This window comes from Haematobia irritans, chromosome 1, assembly GCF_050003625.1.
Source record: "Haematobia irritans isolate KBUSLIRL chromosome 1, ASM5000362v1, whole genome shotgun sequence".
In the NCBI taxonomy this organism is placed as follows: domain Eukaryota; kingdom Metazoa; phylum Arthropoda; class Insecta; order Diptera; family Muscidae; genus Haematobia; species Haematobia irritans.
Window position 1 is genome coordinate 31,705,176 of NC_134397.1, and position 16,650 is coordinate 31,721,825.

The 16,650-nt window shown below is 29.7% G+C and overlaps 1 protein-coding gene across 1 annotated transcript in view; it reads right to left on the minus strand.

Annotated features, from left to right (window-relative positions):
- The window catches only part of dpr11 (defective proboscis extension response 11), a 555,551-nt gene that overhangs the window by 408,146 nt on the left and 130,755 nt on the right, over positions 1-16,650 (minus strand). Inside the window, exon 2 of the mRNA XM_075289722.1 lies at positions 12,525-12,607. The gene's annotated coding sequence lies outside the window, so the exon portion shown is untranslated. The remainder of the gene's footprint in view (positions 1-12,524; positions 12,608-16,650) is intronic.

The window sequence follows — 16,650 nt, forward strand, 5'->3', positions numbered from 1 at the left end:
GCAAAATGTGGTAAACTCTGGAAATTGAAAAAATTCCCCACATTTGTAGAAAAATTTAAATCTTTCCTTTTTTCCCTACAGTTGTAATTTTAGAAAAAAAAAATCCCTACAAAAAGGAATTTTCCATACGCATGGCATCACTGAAGATCTGTCATCAAAACCATTTGAAATTCTATATATTTCAACTTACCCACTACAACGAAGAGCTTTCATGGTGGTCGATAGTTTTTATTTTCTCTCTGTCCGTGAAAACTTCATTTGTGCCCTAAATAGCAAAAAATGCATAATTTAACTTTACTTTTCATGCACCAAGACAGAATCACATGGGGTTATTATCCTAAATATCATTTTAGCAAAACTTTCCCCTTCAAAGTGGTAATTAAATTTTATCTCATCTTCATTTAAGTATTCCGCCAAATTTGCTGCACGAGTCTCACGAAATTGAGGTTGAATTTATTTAAAGATTCATCGTTAACATACTTCATTAAATTTTAATCTTTATTTTTACTCGCTTCTTTTATCTTTCCATCGTTGTCTCCTCATGCGTAACAAATAAAAATGTGAACATTCCGTAAAGAAGGCAAAGCGGCAAAGATGAAAATGCTGGATGCTCTTTGAAAGAAATAAATCTTTAAGGGTAATCGAGAAATATACACCAAGTGAGAGTGGAATTCCACAACGAATTGCAAGGAAAAAGTTTTCTCCAGAAGAAATTGAAGTTTTATCTGTTTTTATAAAAAAAAAATCTCCATACAACTTTAACCATAATTCAATGGTATGCGAGTGTGTGTATGTATGGTTTGGTTGTAAGTGCCTATCAATGAACTTTGTTTTAAAGAGAGAATGAATCAGGCTTTATGTAAATTATTATAGAAGGTCGTTGTTTTATTGAAACATTTAATTTATTTGCATATAGTTTTTATTGAGAATGTTTTATATTGAATTTATGCAAAATTAATATTTAAACGATATTTCGGAATATTATTAAAATTCTAATTGAATTCAAATTAAATAAATATTAATAGCAAACTCTATTAGCATTTTGCATATAAAAATATTCGATTGTTATGCATATATTAATTTTTTATTATGTCGATAACCCTTTTATCCGACTTCTAACATACTTATTTATTAATTAAATTTTATTTGTTTTCAATAACTTAATTAAAAACTTCCCCAATAGCAAATAAAAAGCGCAACAATGATTTTTGATAGTCGATTTTAACCCACCAGCGAAATTAACCTCACACTTCTATGGCAGAACTTTGTTGATTGCATTTTACAGTTCCGTGATACGTAAAACTTTGCACGACTGCAACCAGATAGCATGAAAGAGAGAGAGAGCGAGCCAGTGTTAGAAAATCCTTGTGAAACATACTTGTATGGCTTGGAAATTGCGTGCCAACAACTCACTTGAAGCTTCAAGGATTAGAGTGGCGTTAACAATTTACTCCCTTTTTTCAAAACTAATCACAAAAATGCATTGAACCGTATAAACTACAGATACTTGCAGTACTTTTAGTTTCAGTTTCAATTTGAGTTTCTGTTGCTGTTTAGTTTTTTACTTCCATACTCAATGAAAATGGCTGTTATTCTATTATATTTGGTGTTTCAAAGTATCCTATATGAAATAAGATAAAATGCAAATGAACTTAAATCGTTATTTTTTATGTTTATAACCTTCACCGCTACTGTGGTATAGTTTATAACAAATTTGTGAATTTTTCTTCGTAATACTTAGAAGGAGCAATATGATATCAATCATTTAGTCATTTTTATTTTGGATCAAAGGCCATAGCTGTTGATTTTAGGACCAATCTATACTTGGAACAGTGAAACCACTCAAACCTAGACACTCTAAAAACCGGATACCTGCCTAAAGTGGACAGTTGTCTTGAGACGTTTGCTACGTTGACAAATTAAAAATAAACTCTCATAAGTGGAGACTTCCCAAAGTTGAACAAAATTAAGGATGTTAGCTTGAAGGTACTCAACTTTTCACTCATTATATTTTGGCCCAAATGATGGTATCATTCCAAAGTTATTGTTAATTCATAATATTGTGAGGGTTGCCAAAATTTTAGTTGTATAGAAAATTTTGTCATCATTTTATTTCTATAGAAAATGTTGACAAAATTTTATTTCTATAGAAAATTTTGTCAAAATTTTATTTCTATAGAAAATGTTGTCAAAATTTTATTTCTATAGAAAATGTTGTCAAAATTTTATTTCTATAGAAAATTTTGTCAAAATTTTATTTCTATTAAAAACTTTGTCAAAATTTATTTCTATAAAAAATGTTGTCAAAACTTTTCTCTATAGAAATTTTTGTCAAAATTTTATTTCTATAGAAAATTTTGTCAAAATTTTATTTCTATAGAAAATTTTGTGAAAATTTTATTTCTATAGAAAATTTTGTGAAAATTTTATTTCTATAGAAACTTTTGTCAAAATTTTATTTCTGTAGAAAATTTTGTAAAAAATTTATTTCTATAGAAAATTTTGTCAAAATTGTATTTCTATAGAAAATTTTGTCAAAATTTTATTTCTAGAAAATTTTGTCAAAATTTTATTTCTATTGAAAAATTTGTCAAAATTTTATTTCTATTGAAAAGTTTGTCAAAATTTTATTTCTATAGAAATTTTTGTCAAAATTTTATTTTTAAAGAAAATACAATAAAAATTTTATTTCTATAAAAATTGTCGTCACAATTTTTTTCTATAACAAATTTTGTCACAATATTTTTCTATAAAAAATTGTGTCACAATATTTTTCCATAAAAAATTGTGTCTAAATTTTATTTCTATAGAAAATGTTGTCAAAATTTTATTTCTATAGAAAATTTTGTCAAAATGTTGTTTCTATAGAAAATTTTGTTAAAATTTTATTTCTATAGAAAATATTGTCAAAATGTTGTTTCTATAGAAAATGTTGTTAAAATTTTATTTCTATAGAAAATTTTGTCAAAATTCTATTTCTATAGAAAATTTTGTCAAAATTTTAGATATATAGAAAATTTTGCAAAAATTGTATTTCTATAGAAAATGTTGTCAAAATTTTATTTCTATAAAAATTTTATTTCTATAGAAAATGTTGTCAAAATTTTATTTCTCTAGAAAATGTTGTCAAAATTTTATTTCTATAGAAAATGTTGTCAAAGTTTTATTTCTATAGAAAATTTTGTCAAAATTTTATTTCTATAGAAAATTTTGTCAAAATTTTATTTCTATAGTAAATTTTGTGAAAATTTTATTTCTATAGAAAATTTTGTCAAAATTTTAATTCTATAGAAAATTTTGTCAAAATTTTAATTCTATAGAAAATTTTGTCAAAATTTTATATCTATAGAAAATGTTGCCAAAATTGTGTTTCTATAGAAAATTTTGTCAAAATTTTATTTCTATAGAAAATGTTGTCAAAATTTTATTTCTATAGAAAATGTTTTCAAAATTTTATTTCTAAAGCAAATGTTGTCAAAATTTTATTTCTATAGAAAACTTTGTAAAAATTTCATTTCTAAAGAAAGTTGTCAAAATTTTATTTCTATAGAAAATGTTGTCAAAATTTTATTTCTAAAGAAAATGTTGTCAAAATTTTATTTCTATAGAAAATGTTGTCAAAATTTCATTTCTAAACAAAGTTGTCAAAATTTTATTTCTATAGAAAATTTTGTCAAAATTTTATTTCTATAGAAAATTTTGTCGTGATTTTATTCCTATAGAAAATTTTGTCAAAATTTTATTTCTATAGAAAATTTTGTCAAAATTTTATATCTATAGAAAATTTTGCCAAAATTGTATTTCTATAGAAAATTTTGCCAAAATTTTATTTCAATAGAAAAATGTTGTCAAAATTTCATTTCTGAAGAAAGTTGTCAAAATTTTATTTCTATAGAAACTTTTGTCAAAATTTTATATCTATAGAAAATTTTGTCAAAATTTTATTTCAATAGAAAATTTTGTAAAAAAAAATTATTTCTATAGAATTTTTTTTTATTTCTATAGAAAATTTTGTCAAAATTTCAATTCATTGGAAATTTTTTTTTAAATTTTTTTCTATAGAAAATTTTTTCAAAATTTTATTTCTATAGAAAAATTTTTCAAAATTTTATTTCTATAGGAAATTTTGTCAAAATTTTATTTCTATAGAAAATTTTGTCAAAATTTTATTTCTATAGAAAATTTTGTCAAAATTTTATTTCTATAGAAAATTTTGTCAAAATTTCATTTCAGTGGAAGAAAAGAATTCTGCCAGTCTACCAAACAGTAAAGAATCTGCAATTTTTTGTTAGATTTCTACCTATGGGAATCATATACAAGACCCAAAATCTATGACACTTTATTTCATATTTATAATATAAATTAATTTTGCAAATTTTATTCCAATCAAAATCGCCATAAGACGAACGTGGGTGTGTACCTCTCAGCGGATTCACTGTATTCTTATCATCGATCTTCCCACAGTGTTCATGTTAGTAATCGATTTTTACGGAAATAAGAATCGCTTTAAAAAAATAAGCAAAATAGGTTCAAATATATCTCTCGCCAGAGGCCAACGATTTTCTACTATCAATTTTTGTATTTTGCAAAATGCAAAACCCGCAAAAATCTATTTCGTAATACTCAAATTGAAAGTCCTTGGCCATTCTTATGAGAAAGGAAAATTTGTATCGATTCGAGGATTGAGTCAAAATACGAATCGCTTTTTCTCTGAAAAATGTTCTAAATACAGTATTGAAGCCTTCGTATTTCGGCCGCAGACCATGAAAATTCCCACAGGACTCAAGACACGTCAACCTAGAATGGCTTAAAAAGAGGGTTTTCGCTTCATTTCTATCGCACAATTGTCACCAAAATCGTTGCATCTCATGCCGTTGGACTTTTAAGCCTGTGTAATTTTAGAGAGTAAGGTTGGCGCTAAAAAGTACCAAAGCGTCTAATATATCAAGAGGGCGTTTTTCCAAGAATGGGCCAAAATACCACAGAGCCATTTTCGTACAATGATGTGTGATGACTTTGTAGGCTTTTGGAAGGCCATAATTTGTGCCAAGGATAGCCAAATCGAAAAAAAAATTTAAACATTTTCTTAAATTTGAAGTTATTTGCTTTTGAACAATAAAATTAAAAGAAATATTGCATTACATATCGGCTACCCTTTAAGTGTAAAAATAAGGTAAATTTAACTTTTCCTCTTTTGAATTTAATTTCATACCGCACATGAGTCACGGTTGCCACAGTTGGTCGAATTCTACAAAAACTGGTAGATTTTTTACTGTATGGTAGGTTGGTATATTAAAATTCGTCAAGTTTTGTTGGATTTTGATAAATATTCTTCTCCAACAAAGATGTACTTCAATTTTCTGTAGAAATAAAGTTTTGACTTAATTTTCTACAGAAATAAAATTTTGACGAAAATGTCTACAGAAGTAAAATTTTTGGAAAATTTTCTATAGAAATAAAATTTTGACAAAATTTTCTACAGAAATAAAATTTTGACAAAATTTTCTATAGAAATAAAATTTTGATAAAATTTTCTATAGAAATAAAATTTTGACCAAATTTTCTATAGAAATAAAATTTTGACTAAATTTTCTATAGGAATAAAATTTTGACAACATTTTCTATAGAAATAAAATTTTGACAAAATTTTCTATAGAAATAAAATTTTGACCAAATTTGCTATCGATATAAAATTTTGACAAAATTTTTTTATAGAAATAAAATTTTAAAAAAATGTTTGGCCCTATATATGGTTGCCACAGATGGAAGAATTCTAAAAAATTTTAGATTTTTTACTGTTTGGTAGATTAGTGTAATTCATGATGTTTTTGTAGATTTTGTCTACAGGAATAATATTTTGACAAAATTTTCTAAAGAAATTAAATTTTGAAAATTTTTTTATAGAAATGAAATATTGACTAAATTTTCTACAGAAAAGAAATTTCTATAGAAGTAAAATTTTTGACAAAGTTTTCTCTAGAAGTAAAATTTTTGACAAAATTTTCTATAGAAATAAAATTTTATCTAATTATACAATTATAACGCATTTGGACGTCAATTGCCTGTTTCGGTATCAGGCTAACATGAAATATAATAAATAAAATTTAGACAAAAATTTCTATAAAAGTAAAATTTTTGGACAAAATTTTCTATAGAAATAAAATTTTTTAAAAAACTTTCTATAGAAACAAAATTTTGAAAAATTTTCTATAGATAAAAAAAGTTAAAAAAAATAGAAATAAAATTTTGACAAAATTTGCAATAGAAGTAAAATGTTGACAAAATGTTTTATTGAAGTAAATATTTTTACAAAACGTTCTATAAAAGTAAATAGGACAGATTGAAATATATAATATTCCAAATACTTAGGTACACAAAAAAAATTAAATAATAAAATATTTCTTTCGAAGAAAAAAAATATATTAATTAGTAAAATTTGATAAAAAAAATAAGTTTTTTTTTAATTTGGTACTTTATTGGTAAAATTGTCTTCAATTTTGTTTTATGTTTTTGGCTGCCATACAGTTTTTTTCTTTTCATCCAAATTTTAGCCCTGTCTATTTTTCAGCATAAATGCGCATAAAAACAATGAATGGACGCATGATTGAATTTGGCTAAATGTTCGTATACGATAACGTGTAAATACCAAGCCAGTGTTATTATCATGTCTTGGTATTAACACGTTTTTTGTTATTATGCTGCTGCTGCCTATGTCCGATATGGCTGATGATGGTTGGTTATTCTAGATACCCCTATTTAATTCATTTGCTTTGGCCAAAAGAAATTACAAGAAAATAGAAAAATGCAAAAAAAAACTCTATCTATCTAAAACTATTAATTAAGCCAGTACAACAAGCAAGAGATAACATGTTGGCATGTTGATGGACATAATACTTATTTTCCTGTAATTTTTGCTGATGCGCTTCCTCGCATCATGAGATGGCAAAAAACTGATAGGACCACCACATTCATTGTTCTTAACTATACAATAGCGGTGATGGTGGTGGCGGCTTCGGTAAATAAATTCCATAATATATTGGCTAACGTTAAACATGAAATGTTGCCATAATAAAGAATTAATACTTATTAAATACTATTACTAAGTTAAGAAAGCACCAAAGGTCCCTCGCTTCTCCCCTCCTCCAACACTCTTACACCAAACGATGATAATGGTATGATGGCGTGTGAATTTCGATAGGTGGGTTGACCGTTTACCACCAAGTAACCAGCAAACTTTTATCAATTCACAAGAAACTACCATTATAGGATTGTTAAAGGAAAGGAATAACCAACATTGGAGCGAGAAAAAAAGAAACTATAAAATAAATATTTTTTTTTTGTCTTATGAAAAGGTTGAATGGTCATATTGCTTATACCCTAATACCATCCAATAGTTTACTTCATTTTGTTGTCTATTTAATGGAGAAAGTTAATAATCGTATTTTCTACAAAGGCTAAAAGCATAACCCATAATGTATATGAAACTCTTACATACACACCCATCCATCGGTATATAGCCATTTTAGGAGGGCGGAGTAATAAGTACTATGGAATTTCTATGTAACAACTATATTTAATAACATAACGTAAACTACGAAGTATTGAACATTGAGGACTCAAAATATTTGCTTATTTTGGTTTTATTTTTTTTTTTCCAGGTGTAAAAAGTTCCTATACAAAATATTCTTTGGATCTATTTTAAGGGATGCTAATTTGAAAGTTTTAGTTTTATGAAAAACTATGGAATTTAAGAGTTTATTACTATTTTTATAACCTCCACCATAGGATGGGGGTATATTAACTTTGTCATTCCGTTTGTAACACATCGAAATATTGCCCTAAGACCCCATAAAGTATATATACTCTGGGTCGTGGTGAAATTCTGAGTCGATGTAAGCATGTCCGTCCGTCCGATGTTGAAATCACGCAAACTTCCGAACGAAACAAGCTATCGACTTGAAACTTGGCACAAATAGTTGGTATTGATGTAGGTCGGATGGTATTGAAAATGGGCCATATCGGTCCTTTTTTACGTATAGCCACCATATAAACCGATCCCCATATTTGGCTTGCAAAGCCTCTAAGAGAAGCAAATTTCATCCGATCCGACTGAAATTTGGTACATGATGTAAGTATAAGGTCTCTAACAACCATTCAAAAATGGGACCACATCGGTCCATAATTATATATAGCCCCCCTATATAAACCGATCCCCATATTTGGCTTGCAAAGCCTCTAAGAGAAGCAAATTTCATCCGATTCGGCTGAAATTTGGTACATGGTCTCTAACAACTGTGCAAAAATTGGTCCACATCGGTTCATAATTATATATAGCCCACATATAAACCGATCCCCAGATTTTGTTTGCGGAGCCTCTAAGAGAAGCAAATTTCATCCGATCCGGCTGAAACTTGATACATGGTGTTGCTATATGGTCTCTAACAACCATGCAAAAATTTGTCCACATCGGTCCATAAGTATATATAGCCCCCATATAAACCCGTCCCCAGATTTGACCTCCGGAGCCTCGTGGAACAGCAAAATTCATCCGATCCGGCTGAAACTTGGTACATGGTATTAGTATATGGTCTCTAACAACCATCAAAAAATTTGTCCACATCGGTCCATAAGTATATATAGCCCCCATATAAACCGATCCCCAGATTTGACCTCCGGTGACTTTTGGAGAAAAAAAAATTCATCCGATCTGATTGAAATTTAGTACGTGGTGTTAGTATATGGTCTCTAACAACCATGCAGATATTGATCCATATCGGTCTATAGTTATATATAGCCGATCCCCAATCACACAAAAATTGGTCCATATCGGTTCATACTCATGGTTGCCGCTCGAGCCAAAAATATGTTAATCTACCAAATTTAATTTCTATAGAAAATTTTGTCAAAATTTTATTACTATAGAAAATTTTGTCAATATTTTATTACTATAGAAAATTTTGTCAAATTTTGTTAAAATTTTATTTCTATAGAAAATTTGTGTCAAAATTTTTTTGCTATATATAATTTTGCCAAAATTTTATTTTTATAGAAAATTTTGTCAAAATTTTTTTGCTATAGAAAATTTTGTCAACAATTTATTTCTATAGAAAATTTTTGTCAAAACTTTTTTGCTATAAAAAATTTAGTCAAAATTTTATTTCTATAGAAAATTTTGTCAAAATTTTATTTCTATAGAAAATATTGTCAAGATTTTATTTCTATAGAAAATTTTGTCAAAATTTTATTACTATAGAAAATTTTGTCAAAATTTTATTACTATAGAAAAATTTGTCAAAATTTTATTACTATAGAAAACTTTGTCAAAATTTTATTTGTATAGAAAATTTTGTCAAAGTTTTATTTCTATAGAAAATTTGGTCAAAATTTTATTTCTATAGAAAATTTTGTCAAACTGAATTATTTACGTATTTAATCGGCCAATTTTTATACCCTCCACCATAGGATGGGGGGTATATTAACTTTGTCATACCGTTTGTAACACATCGAAATATTACTCTAAGACCCCATAAAGTATATATATTCTGGGTCGTGGTGAAATTCTGAGTCGATCTGAGCATGTCCGTCCGTCCGTCTGTTGAAATCACGCTAACTTCCGAACGAAACAAGCCATCGACTTGAAACTTGGCACAAGTAGTTGTTATTGATGTAGGTCTAATGGTATTGTAAATGGGCCATATCGGTCCACTTTTACGTATAGCCCTCATATAAACGGATCCCCAAATTTGGCATGCGAGGCCTCTAAGAGAAGCAAAGTTCATCCGATCCGGCTGAAATTTGGTACATGGTGTTGATATATGGTCTCTAACAACCATGCAAAAATTGGTCCATATCGGTCCATAATTATATATAGCCCCCATATAAACCGATCCGCCGATGTGGCTTGCGGAGCCCCTAAGAGAAGCAAATTTCATCCGATCCGGCTTGGTATTTGGTACATGGTGTTGATATATGGTCTCTAACAACCATGCAAAAATTGGCTCATATCGGCCCATAATTATATATAGCCCCCATATAAACCGATCACCAGATTTGACCTCCGGAGCCTCTTAGAAGACCAAAATTCATCTGATTCAGTTGAAATTTGGTACGTGATGTTAATATATGGCCTCAAACACACATGCAAAAATCGGTCGATATCGGTCCATAATTATATATAGGCCCCATATAAACCGATCCCCAGATTTGACCTCCGGAGCACCTTGGAAGAGCAAAATTCTTCCCATTCGGTTGAAATTTGGTACGTGATGTTAGTATAGGGTATCCAACAACCATGCAGGAATTGGTTCCATCAGCCCATAATAATATATAGCTCCCATATAAACCGATCCCCAGACTTGACCTCCGGTGCCTTTTGGAGAAGCAAAATTCATCCGATCTGGTTGAAATTTGGTACGTGGTGAACGACAGTCTTTCGTAGAAGTTTCTACGCAATCCATGGTGGAGGGTACATAAGACTCGGATTTTACTACCATTGTATTCCAACCTAGTGCATTAGCCGACTTAAATTTTGAGTCTATAGATTTTGTAGTAGTCTATCAAATTCTGTCCAGATCGAGTGATATTTAAATGTATGTTTTTGGAACAATCCTTTATATATAGCACACAACACATTTGACGGATGGGATATGGTATCGAAAATTTAGATCTGCAAAGTGGTGCATGGTACGATATAGTCGACCCCGCCCGACTTTAGACTTTCCTTACTTGTTTCTTGTAAATTTTGTGCAAAGAAAACCTCCTTTTCGCTCTACGCGCTTAGGTGCGTAGATATGCTCAAGAGAAATTTTTCATATAAAAATTTCGAATTTCGAACGCCCTAAAAATCATTTTGGGCGATATATCCGTTGGGGGATGTAACCGGTCGCCATAACGAATTAATCTCCTTTTCTCTCTAGGACATTTTTTTAGAAGTTATGAACACAAAAAGTTTTTCGTATTATAATTCAGTTTTTTGCCAGAAATTGTATAGCATTTTAGATTCCTGTGGGTGGTCACGAATCCACTTTTTTTGCTCTACTACACTAAGACTTTTCGGGGTTAACGCGCATTAACCTTCCTTTCTCTCTACGTCATTTAGTTTAGTATAATTGACCGATTTATTAGGGGTGATCGTGATGATTGTCTTCTGTTTCGTTCTACGGCGTCTAAACTTCTTGGGCTTACTTACTTCTTGGGCTTCTATGTACCCCAATTTTCAAGCTATATTCCTGTAATTCAAAACGTTGAAGTATTAGAGGCGATATTACAAATTTTCTTCTGTTTCGCTTTACGGCGCCTAGTTTAGAAAATTTGACTTCTTGCACTGAAAAAACAGTGAACCCACCAGGAAGAAAACTTTCGGTTAATTTTAGAAAATTTTGAATATTTGTAGAAAATTTTAACTAAACGGTATTACAAACGTTGGCATCACGTCGATGTCATAAAAATAAGTAAATATTTTTCAACAAATTCAAGAAAATTTATTAGACATAATTAAGTTTTTTCACTTGTTAAAGAAAATTTTGTAGTTTGAAGGAAAAACTTGGAGTTCAAAATTGCAAGAAAGTCTTTAGTGACATACGAAGTTCATGATGGATGACTTTTTGGTAAAATTTACCAATTTAAAGAAATTCTGAACTATTTTGTGGAAGACACGAATTTAGTTAATCTGTATGCTTCATTTGAGTATATATTTTTCCTCGGTTTTAGTTAATTTAACTAACGTAAACAAAAAATTATTAGAGTAAAGGAAACTTTCTCCAAACATAATAAGTCTATGAACAAAAATAAAGTTAAATTGGCTTTAGTGAAATAGAGAGTTCACTTTTTTTTTAGTGTGAGCTTCTATGTACCCCAATTTTCAAGTTATATTCCTGAAATTCAAAACGTTGAAGTATTGGAGGCGATATTACAAATTGTCTTCTGTTTCGCTCTACTGCGCCTAGTTTAGAAAATTTGACTTCTTGGGCTTCTCTGTACCCCAATTGTCATGCTATATTCCAGAAATTCAAAACGTTGAAGTATTGGAGGCGATATCTAATCATCCCAATTGACCGAAACAAGAAGTATTTCATTCAGTCATTTGTAGTACCGCAGTTGTTAAAATAATGGCAATTTACAGAAATATTTGAATTTTTAATTACCATTAATGAAATTCTTCCCTCTCATAGAATGAACTAAAAGCGAAGAAAACTATCATTGGCCGTGAAGTAATAATTGTTTATATTTTTCAGAAGGGCACGAACATTTTCTTCTGTTCTAGTTAGCACATTTTTAAAACGTACTCAAAATAAGGAAGCTTTTTTAAGTCTGGGAAAAGTTTCTTGAAAAACAGAAAACGAAATGAACTGTTTGCAATAAAAAATAAATTAAATTTAGCATCAATTTAACAAAGGACATTTTTCTATCCACTATTTTATTGGTAGGGTAGTTGCATCGTGTAGCAACAATCATTCAATTTCACTCTTTACACAATTATATTGTTTTATTAAAAAAAAAGTTTCCAACATTTCCATTATACATACCTTGTTAGCCGGTTGTATATTTGCATTTAATTACATGCAATTTTATTTGTTCGATAATATGATTTTCTTTGAAATGTTCATATCTGTAATTAAAGAGAAAGAATTAAATTATCTTAATTGTATTTCATATCATTATTTATTCTCTTTAATTATTTTAATTGTAACACTTCAATAATTAATTTCAGAGAAAGGAAACAAAAATTGAATTATACCAGAAATTTAAAAACACGAAAATTGAAAATTGTCTTTATAAAGAAAATTATATTAAAACAAGTATATACGGCCGTAAGTTCGGCCAGGCCGAAGCTTATGTACCCTCCATCATGGATTGCGTAGAAACTTCATCTAAACACTGCCATCCACAATCGAATTACTTAAGTTGCGGTAACGCTTGCCGATGGCAAGGTATCCATACGTGGTATATATTAAATCAAAAAAGATCGATCCAATACGTATATAATTCAGTTTGACAAAGTAGACATAAAATTTTGACAAAATTTTCTATAGAAATAAAATTTTCTATAGAAATAAAAATTTTGACAAAATTTTCTATAGAAAGAAAATTTTGACAAAAATTTCTACAGAAATAAAATTTTAACAAAATTTTCTATAGAAATAGACTTTTGACAAAATATTCTATAGAAATAAAAACTTGGTAGATTATTTTTGGTTCGAGTGGCAACCATGATTATGAACAGAATAAAATTTGAACAAAATTTTCTATAGAAATAAAATTTTGACAATGATGAACATTTTATTATGAACCGAATAAAATTTTAACAAAATTTTCTCTAGAAATAAAATTTTGACAAAATTTTCTATAGAAATAAAATTTTGACAAAATTGTCTATATAATAAAATTTTGGTAGATTATTTTTGGCTCTAGTGGCAACCATGATTATGAACCGATATGGACCAATTTTTGTGTGATTGTACCAATTGTTGTATGGTTGTTAGCGACCATATACTAACACCACGTTCCTAATTTGAACCTGATCGGATGAATTTTGCTCCTCCAAGAGGCTCCGGAGGTCAAATCTGGAGAACGTTTTATATGGGGGCTACATATAATTATGGACCGATATGGACCAATTCTGGCACGGTTGTTAGAGACCATATACCAACACCATATACCAAATTTCAGCAGGATCGGATGAAATATGCTTCTCTTAGAGGCTCCACAAGCCAAATCTGGGGATCGGTTTATATGGGGGCTATATATAATTATGGACCGATGTGGACCAATTTTTGCATGGTTGTTAGAGACCATATACCAACACAATGTACCAAATTTCAGACCGATCGGATGAAATATGCTTCTGTTAGAGGCTCCACAAGCCAAATCTGAGGGTCCCTTTATATGGGGGCTATACGTAAAAGTGGACCGATATGGCCCATTTTCAATACCGTCCGACCTACATCGATAACCACGACTTGTGCCAAGTTTCAAGTCGATAGCTTGTTTCGTTCGGAAGTTAGCGTGATTTCAACAGACGGACGGACGGACGGACATGCTTAGATCGACTCAGAATTTCACCACGACCCAGAATATATATACTTTATGGGGTCTTAGAGCAATATTTCGATGTGTTACAAACGGAATGACAAAGTTAATATACCCCCATCCTATGATGGAGGGTATAAAAAAAGTTCGTATAATTTTTTTTTTTTAAATCATTTTTTTTTTAATTTCCACCATGGAAGGAGGTTCGATCTATGTCCGTCTGCTTTATGTTTCCCAAATTCTCAAATTATTGATATTTATATGGCAATTCTTGCTTTATCAAAATCTATAAATTTTCCAATAAAATGATATAGCTCTTAAAGCCTTAAACCAGTAATCACTCTGGCCGGGATATCATTCATATCACAAAGTAAACAACAATATAATAGAAGGAAAAAAAGGGTAAATTTCCCAACGAGTATCATTTAAAATTTAAGTCGGCTAATGCCCTGGGATGGTACACTATGTTAGTAAACAAATATGGGAAACATTTTAATCTGAACCAATTTTGAGGCAACTTCGCAAAAGTGTATTTATGATTTATCGGCCGATAGAAAATTGAATTATACCAGAAATTTAAAAACAAGAAAATTGAAAATTGCCTTTATAAAGAAAATTATATTTAAAAAAAAGTTCGTATAAAATTTTCTTAAATCATTTTTTTTTAATTTCCACCATGGAAGGGGGTTCGATTTGTGTTCGTCTGTCCGTCTGGTTTATGTTTCCCAAATTGTCAAATTATTGATATTTATATGGCAATTTTTGCTTTCTCAAAATCTATAAATTTTCCAATAAAATGATATAGCTCTTAAAGCCTTAAACCAGTAATCACTCTGGCCGGGATATCATTCATATCACAAAGTAAACAACAATATAATAGAAGGAAAAAAAGGGAAAATTTCCCAACGAGTATCATTTGAAATTCATTTTACTCAAAGCACGTTCAAGCATTTATTTCCACCCACAACAAATAATTGTTACAAAATGCTTGGCATTCGTTTTTTCTTCTCCATTTGTGTTAAATCTGATTTCGACCTCTTATACATGACCGCAAAACTCCAACAACAGGCTATGGCAACCATCTAACCCACCAAATGACCGGTCATTTCACCTACCCTCGAACCTATATTCAAGCAACCAACAAACAACAGCAACAACTCTTTGTTGACAAGGCCAGTAAATGTACTGCCAAAAGGTACTAAAATGAAGAAGAGGATATCGCTTGCCGTCCACAAAAAGAAACCAGTATGGAAAAAAAGAATCTATAGAAAATTATATATTTTGTTTGACAAAATTACCTTAGTCAAAGGCGAAAGTAACAAAAGGGGATAGGAAAAACATAACCACAAGGCATGGTCAAAGGGAAACAATGCAGAATTGTAGGGAGTAGGAGGAAAACAAAAAGCAATAGCAAAGTAAAGATATCTGACCATCCAATACAATGTGAAATTGGTTATACTAATACAATTGCAATAGGGCAAAATGTGAACACATTCCCGTACTTTTCAAGAGAGGACGCAGAAGAGCGAGAGAGTGAGAGCCATATAAACCACTCATAGACACACATACACATGGTTACTGTCACATATTTTAGTCATCCCTACACGTGTTATCGTTTGAACAGTAACAGAGAATACCAACAAATTGCAGAAAAAAAGAGCTTTGATATGGATACATTAAGGTGGTTCTAGATGTGGCTAAAAGAAATTTCGTAAAAATTATTTGAATTTTTACCATAACGATTATACTAGAGAGGCCTTACCTTGACGTTGTATATATATGTATGTTTTTTAGCAAATATTGTTAAATTTTGTTTCTTTAAATTTACTCAAATTTGTATGTTGCCCATAAATGAACACTTGAAAGAAAAAAACAAACAAAACAGTAATGCAAGGATCCATTTGATTAGTTATAAATTACATTAAAATGAAATTTGTGCCCCACCATTAAAGTTGTATATCTTTGAAGTACAGCAAAGATAAACAAGTACATAAAGTCTAAAATTGGACGGAGCCGACTATATTATACTCTTCACCACAGTGTAGATCAAAATGTTTGGTATCATCTCAAATCAATCAAATTTATTGGGAACTGTATAAAGTCCTAAATTAAAATATATATGTATTTAAATCTGAAGCGATTTGGAAAAATGTTTACATTTCTACAAATTTTTTACAATTAAAAATTACATCGACTAAACACTATGTTAGCAAAAAACAAGTAAGGAAAGTCTAAAGTCGGACGGGGCCAACTATATTATACCCTGCACCACTTTGAAGATTTAAATTTTCGATACCAAATCACATCCGTCAAATGTGTTTGGGGCTATATATAAAGGTTTGTCCCAAATACATACATTTATATCGATCTATCTATCTATCATTAAATATCACTCGATCTGGAAGAATTTGATAGACTTCTACAAAATCTGTAGACTCAAAATTTAAGTCGGCTAATGCATTAAGGTGGAACACAATATTAGTAAAAACAAGTAAGGAAAGTCTAAAGTCGGGCGGGGCCGACTATAGTATACCCTTCAACACTATGTATATCAATATTTTTGATACCATTTTAACACCTTCAAATTTGTTAGGAACTATATAAAGGTTTATATTCCCACAT